The sequence below is a fragment of the Vombatus ursinus genome, unplaced genomic scaffold (assembly GCF_900497805.2).
Source record: "Vombatus ursinus unplaced genomic scaffold, bare-nosed wombat genome assembly UNPS02014799.1, whole genome shotgun sequence".
Classification (NCBI taxonomy): Eukaryota; Metazoa; Chordata; class Mammalia; order Diprotodontia; family Vombatidae; genus Vombatus; species Vombatus ursinus.
Window position 1 is genome coordinate 8,161,462 of NW_020954577.1, and position 10,030 is coordinate 8,171,491.

The 10,030-nt window shown below is 47.5% G+C and overlaps 1 protein-coding gene across 8 annotated transcripts in view; it reads left to right on the top strand.

The window, feature by feature from the left end:
* The first annotated feature begins 828 nt into the window (after positions 1 to 828).
* OSBPL3 (oxysterol binding protein like 3) overlaps positions 829 to 10,030 on the top strand; it is a 151,881-nt gene continuing 142,679 nt past the window's right edge. For all 8 annotated transcript variants that reach the window (XM_027872133.1, XM_027872138.1, XM_027872136.1 and 5 more), the window contains exon 1: positions 829 to 932. The gene's annotated coding sequence lies outside the window, so the exon portion shown is untranslated. The remainder of the gene's footprint in view (positions 933 to 10,030) is intronic.

Sequence of the window (10,030 nt, forward strand, 5' to 3'; positions counted from 1 at the left end):
CCGTCTCAACAATCCCAATTCCTCATGACTGCCCGCGCATCATCTCTGGATGCCACATCTGGCCCTGGGGATATTCCAAGCGTTCTCCTCAACCCCAGCAAATCTTCTGGCCCACATCTGTCTCCCCCCTCCATATCTGTCTCTCTGGTGGCCCCTGTTTCCTTAAGAGGGAAAACCCTACCCCCAAACCTACCCCTCCAGCCCGGTACAGTGACAGGAACATTGTGCCTGGAGTCAGAGGCCCTGGGTTCAAATTTCACCTCCGATGCTCACTACCTGGGTGATCGCTTCACCTCTGTGGGTTTTAATGTCCCAATTTATGCAACCAATGGACTGGACTATGTGGCCCCCGGGGTCCCTATCCGCTCCGGATCTAGGACCCTGGCATCGGTGGACCCCTCCTCCCACTCCTCCCGCTCCTCCACCTCTGCGCCTACCTGGCCCCAGGGAGAGGCCAGAGCTCCCTGTACTACGTCATGGAATCCCCCCCCCCCCCCCCGTCCTTCCTTGCTGAGAGGCGCACCCTTATTGGTGGCAGAGCGCGTGCCTCGGCCCCCCTGGGTGCTCGGGCCCCGCCCCCCCTGGGTGCTCGCGCCCCGCCCCCGGCCTGCCGGGCTCCGCCCTCCCCAGCCCGCCAGGCCAGGCTGAGCTCGCAAAGAAGTTGTGGCCAAAGCCGGGGGCGCCGCCTGGGAGTTGGCCGCCCGCGCTGGCACCGCTGGCTCCACGGGCCTCGCCGGCCCCGGGTGCGAGAGGGGCGAAGCGCGTGGCTCGGCCCGGCTGAGCCGAGAGGGGCAGTGGCCACGGCCGCTGGATCCGGCCCCACGTCCGGAGAAGCGGCGATGGCCAGAGGCGCGCACCTCCTCGGCTGCCACCCTGCCAGGCGCTCTTAACCTTGGCCTCGGCGGGCGCCCGAGGCGGCTACGGGCAGGCAGGTAAGAGGGGGCCCTGGCCGGTGTCGGCTTTGGGGTGGGGGTGGGGGAGCTGGGAACGGAACCAGGGCCCGCGCCGGGACCGAGACCCAGGCACAATCAGGCTCGATCCGGGCTGGCTGGACGTCTCCGAGTCTGCCTTTCTAGCCGGCTGCCTTACTCCCCGGAGCCTGGGCCAGCTGGCGCCCCCGCCCGCGGGGCTGCCGCCGGTGGGGGCCAGAGCGGCAGCGGCAGCCGAGCCTGGGGCGGCCCCCCGATCCTTGCCGCTGGGGCCACGGGAGCCGCCTTGCCCACGGCTCGCCCCTGGGCACCGATGCACCGGGAGGAGGTGGGCAGAGGGGTAGGGACCGTACCAGGCTGGAGGCCCCCCGCCCCATGCCGGATGCCAAGGCACTGGCAGCTTCTCTGTAGATCCCCCTCTGGGGGCGAGGTGCCCAGCTTTCGCTACTTCCATGGGTTGGGGGTGGGGACGGAGCTGCGCGCTCGGGGGGAGAGGGGAGGGTCCGCCGTGCACCAGCAATCTCAGGAATTCAGGGTCCGAGCCCAGGGGATTTACCATATCCGCCGAATTGGCGGACCTGGCATGTGCCCATGAGGTGCCCCACCCTGCCCCAAAGAAAAGGTGTGCCTCCTGCTGGGGGTGACCCGTACTAGGATCCCGGCTGCACGACCCACCATTTCCCCAAACTCATCCTTGGCTCAGACGTTCAGAGTGCAGGAAATAGACCTTTCTGGGGCGTGGTTGGTATGGGATCCCCTTTGGGGCTTTCCCCTTGCTTCGGAACGTATGAGCCGGGCATCTCTGGAATCCCGAGCTTCGTGCAACCTTTGATGCTGTTGTCTCTTCTTTGTAGCGTAATTGGAGGCACCCCCCCCCAACCTCCCAAACTCTGTGTCCCTATGTCTTCTCCATTCTCAGTCTGGTCTTCTTTAGAAGGCAGTGGTACCTGGTCAGACCCGGAGATCACCCTGGACCCGACCTACTTCCTTAGAGTTTGAGAAGGCCAAACCCACGTTCTTATTCCTATCAAGGGCTGTGTGACCTCAGGTTGTCACATTTACCTTGGGGAGTCTTTGCTGGTTTATTGTTTTAATACCTTGCTGGAGGTCTTGAAGGGGGTTGAAATTGCTTTGGCTAGTGACTTAGGGAAGGAAATGCCTGCATAAGGCTTGATTCTGCCCTCTCCCTTCCCCAGCTTGCCATCTCTGATTTTCCCCATCTTCCTTCCCATAAGCTTGGCCTCTGGCCTGAGGCAATAGCCAAACCCACCACATGATCCTACCCAGTGGCCTGATGTTAGAACCAGGGAGACCAGAGAAGTCATGGGGTGTCTGATTCCAGGGGCTAGTTACTTCCTCATACTATGGGTGGGTCTGGGGATGCAGGAGTCAGGGAGGCAACCAGGCAAACCATATCTCTTCACCCCTCTGAGATTCGGCTTCCCCGTCAATTCCCCAGGGCTGGCTGCTTGGAGGAGCTAATCAATGGGAGCCTGGATCCATTCCTGAGCTCATAGATTTTAGTATTTCCAGCAAGGACAGAGTTCATAACCCATTCATGCCTGCCCATCCTGGGCAACCCTTATCTGCCTCTTCCTGCAACTCTGAGTAATGTGTATTAAGCCCTGACCCCTTTTACATATGTCTCCCAGATAGAGAGAGCTGGACGCAGAGGACAGAAAACCTGGGTTCGAGTCTCACCTCTGACTGCCAGCCCTCTTGGTCCCTACGAAACTTTCTAAGGCTCAGGAAATCTCAGGTCCAGGCTGGAATCCTACTACATATGTAAAAGCATTTTGTAAACAGTTGGCCCCTGTTACCAATTTAAGGTGTGATTGTGTTATTAGCTTTCAAGATAAAAATAAAAATGTAGGAATCAGGAACCCTTGGTGTGCTGATGCGGCAAGAAGTCTAAGGACTGGGGAGGTCCAATTTGGATTCTGCCACCAGGTGACTTTGGAGGAGTCTCTACCTTGCTGGGCCTCAGTTTCCTCATTTATAAACTGAAGGGGTTGAACTATATCAATTAGCCAATAAGCATTTACTGAGGATATATGGAAAGGCCAAAACATTCCTTTCCTTCACGGTGCTTATATTTTAACAGGGGAGAGACAGCATGTATACAAACCTCTGTATACATCATAGAGGGGAGATGGAAGTTTCCGTTCACCCCTCAGTCCTTTGACCCTAGTCTCTCCTCGTTCTGCCACTAACTAGCCTGGTGACTTGCACAAATCATGTCATTTGTCTTATTTGTCAAATGAAAGGTTTGGTGGAGATGATCTCTAAATCTCCAATATGGCTATGAAATTCCAGTCCTTAATAAGGACCAGAGGGCTATTCCAAAAGGTCCCTTTATAACTAATTCATTTGGTGGGGAGAGAGAGGGTCATAAAAATGACATGACGCTGGTTGACTGTCTTTAGCTTTCCATTCAGCCCAGTATGTCTAGATTTATGCTATGGATGTGTGATTTTATTCACGTAGGAAACTCCTTTCCTGGATGCATATCGGTGCCTTGTTTATTATTATTATTATTATTATCATTGTTATCTCAAAGAGTCCAGGGCCTTGATACGTTAACTTCTCCATGGCTACGTGACTCAGCGTGTGTTGCGAGCAGGACTTCAACTCAGATCATCCTGACACCCTATGGCCAGCCTTCACCGGTGCCCCTCAAGTCCACTAATTCATCATTAATTATAGACTCCATGTTGGAGACGTGTAGTGACAAGAGTCCTTTTGTCTTCAAAATAGTAAAAGCTCCTGTCAAACTCCCCGGATAAAGAACAAGACGCAGTGACCTGGGCTCCAGGAAGTGGTCCACGTCCTGCTGTCTGTCCTTTCTGGGGCTGGAATTGCCCAGTAGACGCTTTCAAGGCATCTGAACTGGCCAAGCTGGCATTCCCCAGTGCTCTTGTTCAGGTGCAAAGTGCAGATGGGCCCTGGGTAGTGGCCACAGTGTGTTAAAAGAGAAGAATGAAAGCAGTTTAGTGACTTGTCCTCAGACTATCTCTGTCAAAAAAAGATGAGAATGAAGTAAGAATGTCTAATAACAGTATTATTACACACACACAGAGAAACATATACACTCACACACACGCAGACATACTCACACACACTGATAAAGACACACACATACACACACTCTCACACACACCCATCCACACACACACTCACACGTCTAGCACTTCAAAGTTTGCAAAGAACTTTACATATTTTATCTCATTCGATCCACATAATAACCTGGTGAAGGAGGTGCCGCAATTATCCCCATTTTACAGAAGAGCAAACTGAGTGTCAGGCTCCCGCTCCTCAGGGTGAGGCAGGATTGGAACTCTGGTCTGTCCATGTGGGCATCCTGCTGCCTCTGCAGCAGTGTGTTTCACATTTCTTCTCTTTTTTGTCACCCAACAGTTTTGTGTGGTAGGTTCCACAGAGACTCTCTCCATTTTACCGATGAAGAAACAGGTTCAGAGAGTTTTATAGACATGTCCACGATCAAACCAGCTAAGAAGTGTCAGGGACGCAATTTGAACCTAGGCTTTCCTGACTCCCATGCCGGGGAGAGTCTCGGGCTCTGTTAGTACCTACTGACTCCTCCTTCATCAAGATAATGTTTTTCTGTTTTGTAACCGCTGTACTATTTTTGCATGTCTAATGACTGGCATTAACTGAGTATAATAGGCCCTGTTGCTGAGGACCTTATCAGTCATTGTTGAGACAGATAATGCTTACTCATAGTATGTATCTAGAAATACTGTTTTCTGAAATGTTAAAAAAAAAAAGATATGGAGTCTCAGTTTTCTTATTACAAGTGTGATTATAGTTATTGATTCATGGTTACACTTGATGTGTGCCTGAATGGCATTTTCATGAGTTTTTATAGTGAGAAACTATTCATACTCTGGTGTGTAAGCTTACCCTCAGCCTCTCTGCCCTTAGCCAGGCTGGTTCTCTGAGACAGGCCTTGACTAGTAATTGAAACCAGCTTAGAGGGACCTTCCAAAGTTCCAGATCCTTTTCATAGTCATTGAGACTCAGGCTCAACAAGTATTTACCTTCCAGGCTCTGTGTTAGACTCTGGAGAGACAAGGATAAAGCAGATCTTACCCTCAAGGATTTCATTCAGTAGTCAAGGTCATCTACACTCAACAATGAGGCATCAGGGAAGAACTTTGGTGGAGGATGGTACATTCAAGGTTCAGAGTAAGGAAAAAGGGGAGAAAACCTTGAATTTCTCTAGCTTACTACCTGAAAGAGAATCCCAAACCTTCTCTCTTCATGCCTGCTAAACAGGATACTGGTTTATCAGGATATATTTGCAGCCAGATCTCTGTTATCTTCAGTAAACAAGGACAGGTGTGATATGAATAATTAACATCTTTGGGTTGCTTCTCTGCAAGCCTTCTACTAAACTAAGCCACGGGTAGTGAAGATGACCTCTGAGGTCCCTTCCAGCTCCTAAGATTCCATGGTTTATTTGATTGCAGAAATTTAATAGATCGATTTAGGTTTCCTCTCGTGTCGACCTTGTTTAGCCATTGGTGAGTGGGAGGAGATAGAGAAGTAAGGTCATAGGTGTTAAGACTGTAGCCGAACTGATGCCAAAAGGTGATTAGGGAAGAGGAACAGAGATATCCTGAGTTGTGGTAAGATGTGACCTGTAAGTGGATGCCTGTTGCCTCTTGGTAAGCACATTTTTTCTTGGGGTGTATAGGCCCTTCCCCTTGCCTTCTACTCCTAATCTTTAGAGGCAGAACCAAAGTTTCACAGCAAAGCAAGAGTCCTAAACAAACTTACAAGATGTATAATCAATGGTTGGTTGTTTAGTCAACGGTTATTGTCTATACTGATGTAGAAGAACGGCAGTGTAGTTCAGAGCTGTCAATCACAGGGCAGGTAACACTTCTGAGTATGGCTATAGAACCACATTAAAATGCAATTGGGAAATACTTTAGAAAGTAAACAAAAAACATAATAGAGCATCAATAATGTTAATACTTGGTTTTTTAAGTCAATAGGTGGCCACCGGTTCCTTATAAATGGTTTCTGTTTGAGTTTGATATTACCATTGTTCATAACCCCCCTCAAAATATCTCTAAATCATTTCCACTTTGTTTGTAATGTATTACAGGCCCTTCCAGACGTCTTGTTCTCCAAACAGGCCATACTTACAAATGGTCACCCATACTATCTCCTCCTTCCCATGCACCATTTCCTTGTTTATCCAGCAACTAAGCTGTCCTAGGTTGAGGGTGCCATCTAGTGGCTGGCAGCACTGTTAAAGTTGATGTCTCTTCCCTACCACATTCCTTCATCCTCATCAAGGAGACCTTTTACATTCCATGCTTCCTCCTTTTCCTCCAATTTTTCAAGCTTATGCCTGTTAATTTTTCTTCAGTGAGTCTTTCCTCCACGTGCCATTTATCCCTCTGCTCTCTGCCCTTTTTTTTGTTCAGTTATTACAGAAAGATCCAAAATGCCTCAAAATACTCAGAAGCCTTCTTTAGGGTCTCTGGGAATGTTTCCATTTCCTTTACTATCATCCTTCATTTAATGCCTCTAGTAGTGTGTTTGTAGCTTGTCCTCTTACCTAGCATTTATACAGCTTTGCAAAGCACTTTACACATGTTATTTTATTGGGTCCTCACAACAACCCCAAAGTAGGTGTTAATATTTTCCCCATTTTACAGTTGGGAAAATTGGAGCTCAGGGGTGAAATGACTTGGCCAAGGTCACACAGCTAGTATGGGTCAGAGGCAGGATTTGAACTCATGTCTTCCTAATTCTAGGTTCAGCATTATTTCCACTGTACCATCTTGCTGCCTTCATCCATATTGGACTATAAATCCTAGGAAGGTAGAGTCTGTGTGATCTAAATTTGGGATGTTCTCAAGTTCCCAAGCAAGTGGATTCCTGATAAATCAATATTTATTGCCTCAATGAATGATACCTGTTTCCATCTTAAGTGTCAGTATTGATTTATATAATTTTTAAAACTTAGTTTCCTTGTCTTCTTGCTTTCTGTTTTAATGACTAGCTTGGCAGTGCTACTGTTTGCTTTGCTTCTGCCTAGTATTTTAGCCTCATTTGAGTAGACCTTTTTGGACTCACTTAGAGACCTAATCCCTACATATAATATTGGGAAATATTGGGGAAATGGATTCTGTACTGTACATGGCTGTTACCAAGGAAATTTTAGAATATAACCAATGTATGACTGTGCGCTGTCCACCTCTTTCCCAGAATTTTTTTTTTGTACCTCAAAGTATTTTATCTTTTTCCAATTATATGTAGATAGTTTTCTACATTCATTTTTGTAAGATTTTGAGTTCTAAATTTTTCTCCCTCCCTTCCTTCCCTCCTCCCTCCCCAAGACAGCAAGCAATCTGACATAGGCCATACATGTACAATCACGTTAAATATATTTCCACATTAGTCATGTTGTGAAAGAAGAATCAGAACACAAGGAAAAAACCACGAGAAAGAAAAAACCAAAAAAGGGAAAATAGTCTGCTTCCATCCGCATTCAGACTCCATAGTTTTTTCTCTAGATGTGGATAGCATTTTCCATCATGAGTCTTTTGGAATTATCTTAGATTGTTGTATTGCTGAAAAGAGCTAAGTCTTTCAAAGTTGGTCATTGTACCATGTTGCTGTTACTATATACGATGTTCTTCTGGTTCCGCTCACTTCACTCTGTATCAGTTCATGTAAGTCTTTCCAGGTTTTTCTGAAGTCCACCTGCTCATCATTTCTTATGGAACGATAGTCTTCCATCACATTCACATACCACAACTTGTTCAGCCATTCCCCAATTGATGGGCATCTCCTCAATTTCCAATTCTTTGCCGCCACAGAAAGAGCTGCTATAAATATTTTTGTACCTGTGGGTCCTTTTCTCTTTTTTATGATCTCCTTCTACTCAGAATTTTTTGAGCAATCTTGATTTCCTCATCCTTCCCTTTCATTCCTGGAGCGCACCCAGGATTGAGGAGGAAGAAGGGAGCCCAGTAGTGCTTTGGAGGCAGGGAGTACAAAGCTTTGTTGACCCATGGAATCCCAGATTTAGTGCTAGAAGCCCAGTCATACATGCTTAAGTCAAGAATGGTAACTTGCTTATTGTCTTCAAGTAGTTAAAGGGCTATCATGGGAAGAGAAATACAATTTTCTGCTTGGCTCCAGAGAGGCAGAATGGGAAGTAAAGGGCTGTCAGGGCTGGCTGGGAGGTGGGGGGTAATGCAAAAATGTAGATGTAGCCATGATAAAGGGAATGGTCGTTATTAGGCAGCAAGGTAGCATAGCCGATAGGCTTGGAGTTGGGAAAACCTGAATTCAACTCGTGATACTTAGTGGCTGTATGACCTTGGACAAGTCACTTTACTTCTTAGCCGCAGTTACCTCATCTGTAAAATGAGAGTAATAATCATATCTAAATTAAAGGATTGTTCTGAGGACCAAATGAGAGAGCGTATTTAAAGCACTTTGCCCACTTTGCTTATTATTATTATTTGTAATAATAAAATAAAAATAAAATACTAATAATACAATAACAATAATAGCAGCCATCCAAAAGCGTTATTGGCCTCCTTCAGAGACAGTGAGTTCTCCCTCCCTTGGAGTTTCCAAGTCCTCTTGGTGGGGATGTTGTTGTAGAAATTCTCTTTCTAATTTGAGCGGCACTGTGTGGCCTCTGGCATTGTCATTCTGACCACAGGACTTGGTGGGGGTCTTCCACTTGGCTTGAAATCAGCCCTCTCCCACTTCTTGGCTGTGTGACCGTGAGGAAGTCACATAATTTCTCTGAGTCTCATTTTTTTCTTATTTTGGAAATGGGTGTAATAATAATCTACACAGCTCACAGAGTTGGTCTGCCAAAGGGCTTTGTAAACCTTAAGGCACAATACGTGTGTCAGTCTACCAATAGACATTTATTAAGCACCTACCATGTGCCAGGCACTGTGCTAAGTGCTGGGCATATGTAGAAAGGCAAAAGTAGCCCCTGCCTTCAGGGAGCTCCCAGTCTAATGAGGGAGACAGTACGCAAACCACTATAAAATAGATATATACAGGATAAATCGGAAATAACCAAAAGATGGGAAGTGCTCGCATTAAAGGGAATTGGGAAGGAAAGGGAGTGTATGTGTATCATAAAAGAAATGTGTCGGCCGGTCACGCGAAGAGAGAAAGTAGTAACCAGTGGACCGCACTCGTGTCCACCATGGGTATCCACATGACATCATAGAGCGTGGAAGAAGACCCTCACCCCCAACAAGTTTGATAGGCCCCTCCCCCCCAGGGTTCACTGAGGGGAGGACAGGGAGAAGAGCCGAACTGGTCAGGTAGGTGTGGGTGGGCTTCCATCTTGGCTTTCGGATGGGATGTCCACACTGATGAGATCACAGGCCCATATGAGTATAAGAAACTGTGCTAGGCATAATAGGAGATACGGAGGCCAAAGGGAGACTCCCGGGCTTCCAAGCACTTCTGTTCTTTGGTGGGCAGGGGGGCAGATTTACAGCATGTCTGCAGATAAGAAAAGACAAAATAATTTCCAGAGGGAAGAACCCTACCACTGGGGCAGGATGAAGAAAAGGTTTTGTAGTCGGGGGCACCTGAGCTGTGCTGTGGAGGAAGGTGGGGATTTCTCAAGGGAGGTGAGGAGGGACGGGGAATGAAATGGTAGATAGGAGACAACAGCTAGCAGGTGGTTTGATGGAAAAGAGAATTAGTGAAGAGGAATCACGGGAAATGAGGGGATTTCCTAGGGTTAAACAAAGCCTATTTTTATTTTAGAAGGCCTTAACCTGTGGGCTGGTTTTGGCTTCTTCCTGTTCTATGGAAATCAAAAGCATTCTTTGATAAATGTGAGGGGAAGGGGGAGGTGTTGGAAGGGGAAATGCCCTATCATTGTATGGATTATTGTTTTGTTTTGAAGACATCATCTGTTATCTGGAGAAAAATCTGGAAAGCTTGGCCACCTCACTGAGCTAAGTCATGGCACCAGTGAAATGGCTTCCCTTGGATGGGGTTTGGAACCTTTGCCCAAGTGTGTGTGTGTGTGTGTGTGTGTGTGTGTGTGTGTGTGTGTGTGTGTG